General features: G+C 41.7%; 1 protein-coding gene across 2 annotated transcripts in view; it reads left to right on the forward strand.

Annotated features, from left to right (window-relative positions):
• GRAMD2B (GRAM domain containing 2B) overlaps positions 1–13,202 on the forward strand; it is a 66,840-nt gene that overhangs the window by 21,942 nt on the left and 31,696 nt on the right. The gene's annotated exons all lie outside the window — the stretch shown is intronic.

Genomic DNA, 13,202 nt, shown 5'->3' on the forward strand with positions numbered 1-13,202 from the left:
GTACCATTTGTGGTGTATATTTATGATTGACAAATTCTGAGAATCTAATACTTTTGAGAGCACTGAGCTTTGCACCTAGAACTCCAGATTTTGTTTCAAACCCACATGCTGCTTGCTTTTTAGATGGGTACAGAATTGACACTCTTCTGTGCTCAGGAGATGTGACCTAACCCTGGAGATTCTCAAAGGCAAACGAGCATGTCTGTGGGAAAGCCCAGACAGTCTCGGGTGCCGGCACAGCCTGAGGCTTTGCTGACACCTAGTATTGATGGGCCAGAGGAAATGGGCAGTTTCCCTATCACATCACCACCTGTGTCTGCTCTGCTCAGGTTTCTCTCAAGATTGTCCTTTGGATGTGAGCCGGGAGAGGTTGCAGAGGAGCAGTTGCTGCATGAGACACAGGCAGGATACAGGTGTGGCTCCATCATCCCACCTAGAGTTATGGTAGCTCATCCAGTTGGATATGCTCTGCTCATAACTACAACTAGCTTCATGTTGACCCATGTAATTACGAATCTGTTTTCCTTCACCCCCAAGAAAACCTAATCTGGCCCAGGTATCGAGATTAGGGAGTGTCATGTCTGTTTCTGCCTCTCCCCAGAGTAACCAGGGCAGCTAGGCTCCCAAGAGAAAAGGCACCCCCAGCAATTGGAGATACCAAGGTGGGTATCTTCTGTTGCCAAGCTGGCGACAGCCATGTGGACTCATACAGGGAGTATGAACTCTCCCAAATCCCATATTGGATGCTCAAATATTCAGCTCTGTTTCAGAGATGATTTAGTCCACTGCAGTCCTAAATACTGAACAGCAAGAAAAATAATTTCCCCTCTACCCTTCTGAGTTCTTAGCTGAGACCCCTGTAATTAATACAAGACAGATTAACAAGAGAAAAGCAAACAGAAGTTTATTAACATGTATATCTCATGTATACATGGGAGATTCCCCGGGGGAAAATGTGTAACTCCAGGTGACTATAGAATTTAGGACTAAATACCATCTTAATAAAGAAAGAGGAGAGAAGATATAGGCCTCTCAGGGGAGAGTAAATGATTTTTAGGAAAGGTGAAGGGCACATAGAATAAAGGGGAGGTATGATAGTTTTGACAGTTTATGTCTAGGTATGGTTTGAGCTCCTAGTCTCCTCTCTGTGATAAGAGTCCATCCTTCCTGGTTGATGAAACTTGGGGAGGGCATTTATGACAACTGAGTTCCTTCAGGAGGATCTGTCTTTAGGCAGATATGTGACATTGAGAGAAAGCCTCCCTGCATTTGCTGTTCTTCAAGTGCTTACAGCTCAAAATCAGTATACCAAGTTGGCATCTCTTAGAATTGACCCGCTATTCTTCAATAATAATTTGTAATGCTAAAACCTTCCCCAAAGAACAGCTAGATTTCACATGTTTTTTAGTTAATTATAATTGCTAATCCTTTTTGAGTTTGTTACTGGTATTGTGCTTATCTTTTTTTAAAAAGTCCTCATCTTTTAGAGCTACATATTGCAATAATTACGTGAAGGTAATGGGATTTGTTTTAAAGTAATTATGGGGTGGGAGGAGTGTGCAGAGATACAGGTGAAACAGGATGGGCCATGAGTAGATAATCATTCTTCCTACTCTGTGTCATAATATTTTCATAGTAGGTGGTTGGAAATTTTTGTAATCATTTATGAAAGTAAGTGGGTACCTTTGATTACTCATCTATGATGTGAATTAAGTATTAATCACAAGACGTAGACAGTCTGAGTTTTTCTGATGAAATATATGCCTGATCGTCAAACATTGCCACTGTTCCTCTTGTCAACGCCACCTAGATTCATTGGTCAAATAGAAAATGCATACATGTTTCTAAGTTCCTTTAACCCCAGTTGTTTTAATGAAAAAAAATGTGTTTTCTAAAATCAAGTTTGATGTGACAGAGAGCAGCTCTGTGCGGTACAGCTCTGTAACACATGCTGTGAGAGCGAGGACCTGGTGTGGAGGAGAGAAAGCCAGGCTCTTACTAAGACACTGAAATATGATAAATATCCCTGATGAAGACGCCATTCCCAGAAACTGTGCCTTGGGCTACTCTTAGAAAGCCACAGGTCATGGAATTGATTCTTCTCCCGGAGGCTTATCCAGTTCAGAGGCATAAAATGAAGAAAAGCAATCCTGTTTTCTTCCTGTTTCTCGGAATCTGCAATAACCAAGTGTTGCCCTTTAAACTCTTACAGTAAAGCCAGCTAAGGTGTAATGGCCCCTCCCAGCAATAATGTCAGCCCTTTTGGCCTTCCTAAGGCAGACTCCATTACCTGTCACCCTGTTTAGTGAGTGAAATGGTGACGCTTCCTCAGTGGAAGTGTTTCTTCTTTGCCCCCAACATTTGCAGGATCAGTTTGTCAGATCTTTGTCTGGCAGGATTGGAAGGGCAGGCTATTGCCTCACTGAAACTGCCCCTGACTAGTTTAAATTTGCCAAAACATGACCCAACCCCCAGCAGAAAACTTCTCTGGCCTTTCGCATGCCAGTCTTCCTGAGTCCAGGAATTCACAGTGAAGTACATCCCTTCCTGTCGCTATTTATAAGGTCTGGTGCAGTCAAAAAGGACTCTGGGCTAGAAATCAGAATGCCTGGCCTCTGATTCTGGTAGAAGGAACATGAAATACTTAAGGGAAATGAGTAGAGCACCTCCCCCTCCCCCCAACACCCCATACAGAGATAAGACCCGGACCCTGCCCTCCGGGGCTTATGCTCTAAGGAGAGTAAAGATGAGCAAATTGTAGCCCATTCATAATTCTTAAACAAACCCCATATGAAAGCATACAGTTTCCATGGCAATCATACCTTTGAGAGTACTGGGGAGAAACATTAGATAAAGGAGGGTCAGTCCTCAGGGCACAAAGAGGGTTGGAAAAGGCTTCCTATAGGAGAAGGCCCCAGCCAGAGCTAAATCCTGGAAGGTGACCAGTGCTTACCAAGGCCACAAGAGAGGGCTCGGGCAGCCCAAGCACAGGGCTGGGCAAAACATGGCAAGAGGTTAAATGCCACTGAGGAGGTTCCAGACTGCAGAAAGAATCAAATTCAGCTTTATCCTGTAGGTAATGGAGAACCAAAAGGGTTTTAAATGGGGTGGGGTTGGGGAGATGATGTGAATATCATATCATATTTGGGCTTTTCAAAGATCACAGGGCAAAGTGATCTTCCATATAGATGGAAGGAGGAGTGAGATGGACAGAGGAAATGTTGCATATCATTCAGATGAGGTGGGGAGGTTTAGGGGTCCAGGCGGGAGACACTGAGGACCCTAGCTAACGCGACAGAACTGCGAAAGAGCAGGAGGGGGCATAACTGGAAAAATGTTAAGGAGGTAGAAATCCACAGGTCTTGGTGTCTGACTAGGTTTGGTAGGAGACAGATAGTCAAAGTATGAGAGCAGTTAGCTTATTATTCTTTGGTCGCTCAAAGCTCTCAACTTAGTTTCCTTATTTATGAAATATGGATAACACCTGTCTTACATACCTGCCTCATAAGGTTGGCATGAGGGCTAGTATGGTATCGTGGTATGGGTGTGAATGCTCTTTGAGAACAGCAATGCAAGGGTAAAGTCATCTAGAAAATCCAGTAGGAAGGAGTGGCAAGGAAGAGGGAAGGGGCCAAGAATAGATGTCTTCCAAAGATCTCTCTATATATATTTTAGGACAGGTAGAGAAAATGAATAGTGGGAGAAATAAAGGACAGGAAATAAGGATATCAGATGTAAGATTTATTAGACTTACTGCTTACTTCCTTGAAAGAGGTACTAATTATCATGTGTAAATTATATTAATTATAATTCTTCTATCCTGTGAAAGTTAGCTGTCATTAAAATACTAGGATAAACATTTCTTTTCAGTAGAGTTCTTAGTTCTACAATTATTCCATATTTTGATATATATAATATCAATTATATATAATGATATATCAATGTATGATTTTATGATATAAATAATATTCTGATATATGATATATTATTTATATCATATATGGTATGATATAATTATGGAATTAATTCCATATTGAAATAACTAAAAATGTACTGTTTTATTTTCTGCCATAGGGTAGCATGAACTGTTCTTTCCTTAAGTGTATCTAGTTTGGAAGTGTTTTGGTTAAACCAAAGCCTTTTACAGAAAATTGTTTTCTCTAACGTAGAGTTATCCCATTTTAAAAAAGTGATAGTATCTCTCTTTAGAAATTAAGTCCCATTAATTTTTCATTAGAAAGGAAATCCTGAGTTTCAATAATATTACTCTTAGCGTTCAAGCAAAGAGAATTGTCACATGTGCTAATAACATCCATGAGATTCCATGTCCATTTTGATCACTGGGGATGATGTGGCATAAGGTGTGAAACTGACCTCTGGGAAATTCCTACACAGCACATCCTGAGCTGTCCTCATACACATGCAATGAGATCAGAGTACAGGAGTCAGGAAATGGTACTGCCAAGTTTGTGTGGGAAAAACAAAGGAGACACGGATTTCTGGATGGCTCCCTGGTGCTATTCTGGACTCTTGTGGAAACTTTTACCTCTGCTGCAGTGCCTACGTACCTCGGTCTTTCGGCTCTCTGGCATTTGATCTTTTTGTTTCCCCCCACATGGAACACAAAGACAGAGTTCCAGGAAATGAAGGGTATAGAGGAAAGAAAGCACTTAAGTCATCACAGATGGCAGCCAGGGTGGTGGGAGACAGCTCATATCTCCAGTGCGTCAAGTCCAAACGCCTCCTGCAACCGCTAAGGGCCAAAGTAGCGCAGCTCGTCTCCACGGGGACCAGGGCTCCTCAAAACAGAAGCAAACATTTCTCTCTTCCCAAGTCGGCTCTGATGGCCTTGGGTATTTTTACTGTTTTCTTTAACCTTAAACATTACTGTGCTATTAATAGGTAAAATATTCCCTTCTGGCTAAATACATGTATTTCTGACATGATACATTCTCTCTCTCTCTCCAAGTAAAAGTTATTATCGTAGGTATGGTAACAAGAGAAAGGAAGTCTAACTCAAGAGGAATTTCTATGAAGACAAACGACTGTTCTGTCCATGAAGTTTACTAGGACTGTCTCCCTTTGGGGTGTCTCTCCCTCGTCCCTTTTCCTTTTGCTGGAAAAGGAAAAGGAAAAGGGTCCTCATTCCTTCTTTTTCCGGGAAGAGTACCTCTAAGTTGGGTCCCCCTGACATGACTCTCTTCTAGTACCCCTCCATCAGAAAATACACAACAGACTTCCCTGGTGGCGGAGTGGTTAAGAATCCGCCTGCCAATACAGGGGATACGGGTTCGAGTCCTGGTCCGGGAGGATCCCACCTGCCATGGAGCAACTAAGCCCATGCGCCACAACTACTGAGCCTGCGCTCTAGAACCCGCGAGCCACAACTACTGAAGCCTTTGTGCCACAACTGCTGAAGTCCACACGCCTATAGCCCATGTTCTGCAACAAGAAGCCACCACAGTGAGAAGCCCATGCACCGCAACAAAGAGTAGCTCCCGCTCGCCACAACTAGAGAGAGCCTGCATGCAGCAAAGACAACCCAATGCAGCCAAAAATTTAAATATATAAATAAATAAATTTATAAAGAAAAAAAGAAAATACACAACAATTTTCTCAGGAGTAGCATTTTCATAAAGCTGAGCCTCATTTCAGGACTCAGGTTCTCTGCTCAGCCTCACCCTCATCCCTCCAGCTGTAAGGACAGCACCTCAGACACTCAGTTCCTTGTATTCCTCCTCACTTCCCAGGTTCTTATACTACAAATACCTTCTTATTGGCAATCCTGATATACAAGTGACTTGTTCTTTTTTTTCTCCTTCTTTGCATACTGTAAAGTTTTTGTGAATTTTGCCTGAAATCTTCATCCTCCCAATTTTGTGCTGTTCTTGATCCTCCGTTCCTTTAAAATGGGGCTCCAAATGGATCATTTCTGTGATGGATTCCACTTACTTCTGAAAAACCCAAAATTAGAAATCCTAACATTTTTTTATTCTGGGTTTTAATGGGGTTGTTTTGACAGTGGGTTTTGTTTTTTATGTGTGTGCTTAATCTACAGTACCTGAGGTACCTTTCAGTCTTATTTGATGTTTATGATATTTTGAATATTTGCCATAATAGCTGACGATCTGTTAATATTGTACTTCCTCTTAAAAAACTTTGTTCCTGGATTTCACGCCCCAGCCTTTTGCATTCTTAACTTTCTGTTTTGGTAAGTTTCTCATTACACTTTTTTTATTTTTATTATTTTTTAAATATTTATTTATTTAGGCTGCACCAGCTCTTAGTTGTGGCATGCGGGCGTCTTAGTTGCGGCGTGCACGTGGGATCTAGTTCCCCAATCAGGGATCGAACCCAGGCCCCCCTGCATCAGGAGTGCAGAGTCTTACCCACTGGACCACCAGGGAAGTCCCTCATTACACTTTTAAAATCTAGGTCTTTCCCAAACACTTCCTTTTGGCCAAAAGCCTTAATTAGATCTCCTCTAATGTATCTTAGGTACATGAAAGGCGGCTTATTCTGACATTCAGCAGTTGCTGGTGGAAGAACACCTTCAAAAAAGGTGTAGAGATAGAAATACAAAAAATATTTAAAGGCCTTGCCCCTGAGAAAATTACTAACTTGAAGGAGATATATATTTTTAGAAACTTTGTTCGTACTGAGCAATGCATTATACAAAATCCTATTTACATGCTGAGGGTGCAAATAACAAAGCGGAACTATCAGCAGCGTCAATCTACCTTTCCTGGAAGTTGGAAAAGTCAGTTGCTGTCTCCTTGATGCATTTTCTTGTCATTTTCCTTTGTTATTTTCCAATTGTGCTTGGCCTCAAAATACCACTACTGAGAAGTTATTTAGTTTGATTATGATTTTGCTTACGACTGTTGTTTCTTCCAGCAATGAAGACAGTCTATTCAAGTTTCCATATAGTTTCAAATTATTACTCACCTAATTAATGGTCAGTTTGAAAGATAAGTATGCACACAATGCTGATTCAGTGAAAGGGAAAGTGGAAAGACGACCTTTATCCCCCTCTTCTACCTTCAGCATGGCCCTCTTCCAATAGGACTTGTAAATCACACTTGGGAAGGAGTTTACTACATAGGTCTTGAGATAAAATTTTAGCCCAAGCCCTTTTTCAAATGCTGATGGTTGTTCCGAACCCCATATATACTCAAAGTTGTCCAGTCAACAAGTATTAATTGCATAATTTCTTATATCCAGACATTGGAAGTAAAGAGATGGGGGCTGGTATCAAGAGGGTGTATAACTGGACATGTCCTGGGCATGGAACAATGGATAGTTGTGGGTAGTTAAAAAGGCACAGGGGCTTCCCTGGTGGCGCAGTGGTTGAGAATCTGCCTGCCAATGCAGGGGACACGGCTTCGAGCCCTGGTCTGGGAATATCCCACATGCCGCACAGCAACTTGGCCCGTGAGCCACAACTACTGAGCCTGCGCCTCTGGAGCCTGTGCTCCGCAACAAGAGAGGCCGCGACAGTGAGAGGCCCGCACACCACGGTGAAGAGTGGCCCCCACTTGCTGCAACTAGAGAAAGCCCACGAACAGAAACGAAGACCCAACACAGCCAAAAATAAATGAATGAATAAATAATAAATAAATTAAAAAGGCGGCACAGAGAGGATAGTCCAGGCTAGAGGAGCCAAGAGCCACGCACAGAGGGAGGATGAAACACGATGTAAGTGAGGCTATGGTGAGAAGATCAACATGGCTGGAATGGAGAACTCTTTTTAGAAAGTAGAGGGAGACTGCAAAACTCTGGAGGGTCTTGACTCATAACCAGATACCTCACTGTGATGCTCAATAGAAAGCCATTGTTGGTTCTGGAGCAGGGGCATGACATAATGGAGGCAGTGTCTTAAGAGGATGAATGGGGGCATTGATTGTCCCAGAAGACTTGGAGAGGGAGACCCTGGAGACCACTGCTGAATGTTCCCGATGTTGAGGGGACACGTCTGCAGCTGCAGCTGTTCTCTGCTGTTGACTTCATCTTAAAGTAGTGACAGAAGCCCTTGTGGGTGGTTTTTATTAAAAAAAAAACAAAAAACATAAACCAGTTTGAGTTGTCCCTTCAGAATCAGAATCCTGATATTTGAATACTCTTTGGAGTTAACGTGAGTTGCCTTAGGCTTTGAAGGAAAAGCAATGATTTAGGAAAACAGAATTGGGAGTAGATATAAAGAAGGTAGAAATGAATCCCATGATTGTTCATGGGACCAGGTTAAAGGGGCATGTTGGGGCCACTGATGGCTGTGCTAAGCCACTCCTCCAGCCCTGGTATTGCAGCTGAGATTTAGGCACCGCTCTCTGCTATTGCAATGTGCTTGGACTCAACAGAAATCGTTTCCAACTGGCAGAGCCCTTCCTCTGCAAGGACAGTATCTTTTTGTTGTTCTTTGGGCTCTTCTGGTTTTCAAGTACAGTTTTTTACCTGCTAACAATATGTGTCTATTATATCTCAAACTAGATTTGCAAAGTCCCTCCCACCAAACACAACTTTCCTCTTGTGTTCCCTGTAACTATGCACGGTGGTGCTAATCTCCATTCCCCAGATAACCTTTGGGTTATCTTGAATGTTGCTCTCCAGTGCTTGCTCTCCCACCCATCCTGGTGTTATCTCTGGATTCTCTCTCCAGTGCCGTGTCTGCTTCTTGCCTTCAAACTCCTCCCCACATCTGCCTCTGCATTTTCTGTCTCTACTCTCCATCCCAGCACATCCCCATTCTTATACACTGATGCGAGCGTAACCCTCCAGGAGCACATATCTCATCAGGCCTCTCGTGATGTAGGTACAGGAAGAGGTGGACACTGAATAATATCTCATCCTCATCATTTCATTCCTTCTGTCTAAAAATCTTCAATTAATTCCTACTGCCAACCAAATGAAGTCTCAAAGCAGCGCTTTCTCATTAGGAATCAAACTTCACAACAATTTAATTTGCTTCTTTCTGCTGCCTTACTCCAGAAAAAAAATGCCAGGTTTTTCATCTGCCCCCCCCCCATTGGTTTTAACTATGCCTGGTTTTAGTGGTAGTGGTACTTCATTATCTATAAAAATGTATTCATCCTGCTCTTTCTTGCTTACATATTCTAAACTTTCTGTCTCAACTTCCTGTTTTAATGGAACATACGAGTCAACTCACTTATACTAACGCCCTGCTTCCCTCTCTTCCTCCTCCCTATTTTAAATAGGCATATCACTCTTTCTCCTTCCTATTTGCATACATTTGCCTCTTTAAATAACACGTTGACCTAAATCTCTTGTTAAATTAATTTGACTCCCAACTTTTGAGAATAAGAAATTAGTAACCTCTGCCCTTCTTTCACCTTTTTACCACTCCTGTTTTTTCTTTAATAATAACTTCTCCTTTTTTTCCTGTTTAGAATCCCTACTCATTTGATATAAAAGTGCCTGGCTTATGGTGATTTGTGACCACCTAGAGGGGTGGGATAGGGAAGGTGGGAGGGAGGGAGACGCAAGAGGGAAGAGATATGGGAACATATGTATAACTGAATCACTTTGTTACACAGCAGAAACTAACACACCATTGTAAAGCAATTATACTCCAATAAAGATGTTAAAAAAAAAAAAGTGCCTGGCTTAAACACGTCTTGTGTTTCCCTCTTACTTTTTCTCTCTTTTGAATTTCTGTATCTTGATGCTATTTTCCAGCCCTTTGATTAAATAAATAGGTCTCGTTGAGAAGGTAATATTTGAGTAAAGACTCGAAGGAAAAGAGGGAGAGAGCCACATGGCTTTATGGGGGCAACAGCGTTCCAGGCAGAGGGAATAGCCAGTGCACAGATTTTCTTGTGGGAGCGTGGAGTGAGAAAAGGGGGTCAGGGAGATGAGGTGGGGCAGACAGGGCAGGTCATGAAGTGCCTTGTAGGCTATTAGGGATTCGGACTCTGAGAGAACTGAGGAGTCAAGGAAGGTTTCCTTTTCCATAATATTGTGATCTGTTTTAGGAGTTCTATCTTCTTTCTGAAGATATTAATTAGAAGGTTTGGGGGTTTTGTTTTTCTTGTTTGCTTGTTTGTTTTTTCTGTTTTCTGAAGTCAATTTTCTAAGGGTTTTACTTTCTTGTAGTTTATCTTGGTCTTTTCTTTAAGACTTTAGATTTTCTTCAAGGGTCTGGCAGTCCTTTGCTGTCATTTCATATTTAAGAATGAGGGACTAGAGGGAAAAAATAAGGGATTAGAGTAGTTTTGGAAGAATATGAATAGGGAGTTGGTACTTAGCTTGGGACCACTTTATTCAAAATGGAAGGAAGAGAAGGGATTTACTCTGGAGTTCCAGCCCCCTTCTTAGGCACCCTGATTTTCTGCAGCTAAGTTATTCAGTTTTTTAATTGACAACCCTTCTGATATGTTTTCCTCACAAGCTAAGAAGCTGACTGTTTGCCATTTGTGTCTTGAGGATGGGGGTGTGGGCAAGGTGAGTGGTGGGCAGAAATTTCTCACACACACACCTTTAATTTAGTCTAATGTTTTCGGCAACTTCTTACATCGTCCTCCTATAGCACCTTATTGGACCCTGTCAAACAGATCAGTATTCTCTTATCTTCCACTTATACCCAAATTCTGAAATACAGCTTCCTCTGCTTTGCTGCATGAGTTAATATTTACTTTCTACTTTCCATTTTTCAGAAATTTGGGGAAATTACTCTTCTGCTGATGGTTTCCCACCACAATTGTAAGCAGGATTACTAGTTCTTTTATAAATCCTCATCTTAACAGGCCTCGGAAAGGAGAGGCAAACATCTGTGCTCCTGTTCTCCATCCTGGACTGGGAAGCCTGTTGGGTTTTCATCACAGGTTTTGACAAAACCAAAGAATACTGTGTTTTCGGCATTCCTTTTTTAAAAAATCTGCCAGTAAGCCTATCAAGAGAAACTTAATTTGTCATTAACATTTTTATTTTAACGTTATGCTGGGCCCTAATATCCATTTAACTTTTCTAAATGTTTATTTATTTAAAAAGTCAATTCTAGGATATTGCCAAGAATTGGTGATGCAGTTATAAGAATTGTTTTCCCTGAATGTTTCAATCAGCAACGCATTAGAAAAATTGGCAAAATGTACATACGAACAGCTAATTTACAAAACAGGAAATAAAAAACACTCTTAAATATAAGAAAATACACTCAACCTTACTCATCAGGAGAGAGATGTAAATCAAAACTATAATGGGACTTTTTTTTTTTTTTTACCTCTTAGATATGTAGAGATCAAAAAGTTTAACACTAATCATTGGTAAAATTGTTATTCTATGTGCTAGGTACTCTGCTAAGCACTCTGAATTGTTTTTTGGGTTTTTTAAGAATATTTATTTCATTTATTTTTTCCTTTTATTTATTTACTTATTTTTTGCTGCATCAGGACTTAGTCGCCGCACACAGGATCTTTTTCATTACGGCTCGCCGTCTGCTCGGGTTTCTCTCTAGTTGCAGCACATGGGCTTCTCTCTAGTTGTGGCGTGCGGGTTTTCTCTTTCTAGTTGTGGCGCACAGGCTCCAGAGTGCGTGGGCTCTCTAGTTGAGGTGCACGAGCTCAGTAGTTGTGGCGCGCTGGCTTAGTTGCCCCGCAGGATGTGGGATCTTAGTTCCCCGACCAGGGATCGAATCCACGTCCCCTGCATTGGAAGGTGGATTCTTTACCACTGGACCACGAGGGGAGTCCCTGAATTGTTTTTTAAGTGTAACACTTTAGTAAGAATGTGTAAACACTGCTACATATTATGGGTGTGGGTCACAAAACCTTTTACTAAAGGCAATTTGGCAATAACTATAAATTTTTCTTTAATTTGTGTACATTTTAACACAGCAGTTCCATTTCCAGGAAGTTATCCTAGGGATATATTCACACATAATAAAACATAAGGACATATGTCACATAAGGACATTCTTTGCAGTGTTGTCTGTATTAGTGATAAGACTGAAATCACCTAAATGCCCATCAATAAGGAACTGGTTAAATTTTGTAAGCCATTACAGTGGAACTCTATGCAGTCATTAAAAAGAACGAGGAAGCTCTATGGTACTAATAGGGAAAGAACACCAAGTTAGTTTCAAAAAAGGGGGCGGGGGGGTGTCTAGAATAACATGCTATCACTTGTGCTTAAAAGTACACTTATATGCATTCAGACTCCCTGGAAGTACACACAGGAGCTGGGAACAGTAGGTGCCTCTGGAGAGAAACAGGGCCAGCATAAAACAGGGGTGGGTAGAAGGGAGATTTGTTTTTCCGTTTGTAACTTTTGAATTGTGTTGTTGTGCTTCTAGTACCTATTCAGAAATAAATATGTAGATCAATAAATACAATGTAAAATTTCCAAAGATATCCTTATATCAGAATTGTAAATGAAAGACTGTTCTTCCTGATTTAGAAAAATCTAGCTGGGAGACTGAGCTGACTTTGCAGTTGGAGAGGCGTAGGGGTCTTGGAGAGGTCCTGGTCTCTATCACCAGTTCCTGCGCCTTCTGCACCCCATTCTGCTTCCTGCTTTTGGTAACTGTGTTGTCTCTGTTTCTACTGTGGCTGCTGTGCAGCAGCCCCCAGAGTCCTCCTCTGTCCCTACAGCCCATCTCTCAGCTTCCCAAGTATTGCCACCCTTGCCTGCCAGCCAGGGAGCCACTAAGTGGGCAGCACACCAAAAACAAGAGTCTTTCAGGCTACAGATCTTGGCGAGTCCAGGTGCAGCCTAGTTTTCAGTACAGGGTTTCCATCCCATTTCCAGGATTTTATCTTCTGGGGATCCTCTGGTGAAACATATCCTATCTTCAAGTCACTTCTTAACCTTTGTTGATCAAGACTGTGGTTTTGAGTAATGATAATCAGGGAGTTTTTTAAATGATAGTGGGTGTAAAACTATCTCACTGGTACTACCATAAAGGAGTTTAGTGACCTATTTTATGTCTAAGCTTAGACTAATTTAACTTGAAGGTAGACAAGCACAGGTTTATCACTGTAACTAGGAAGGAACACAGCTTCCTGGACTGAACCACAGTGAGGCACTTGTTTGCATTTACCTGGAATACAGCTTATTCACTCACCTGAGATAGAACCTAATTATCACTTACACGTGATGATGCCTGAGTACAACACATCTTCAACAGGAGAGGCAAAGGGCCTGGGAGATGGATATGACAGAACAGAGGAGTGTTGAGTTTACTCTAACTC

Source organism: Stenella coeruleoalba (assembly GCF_951394435.1).
Source record: "Stenella coeruleoalba genome assembly, chromosome: 3".
Taxonomy (NCBI): domain Eukaryota; kingdom Metazoa; phylum Chordata; class Mammalia; order Artiodactyla; family Delphinidae; genus Stenella; species Stenella coeruleoalba.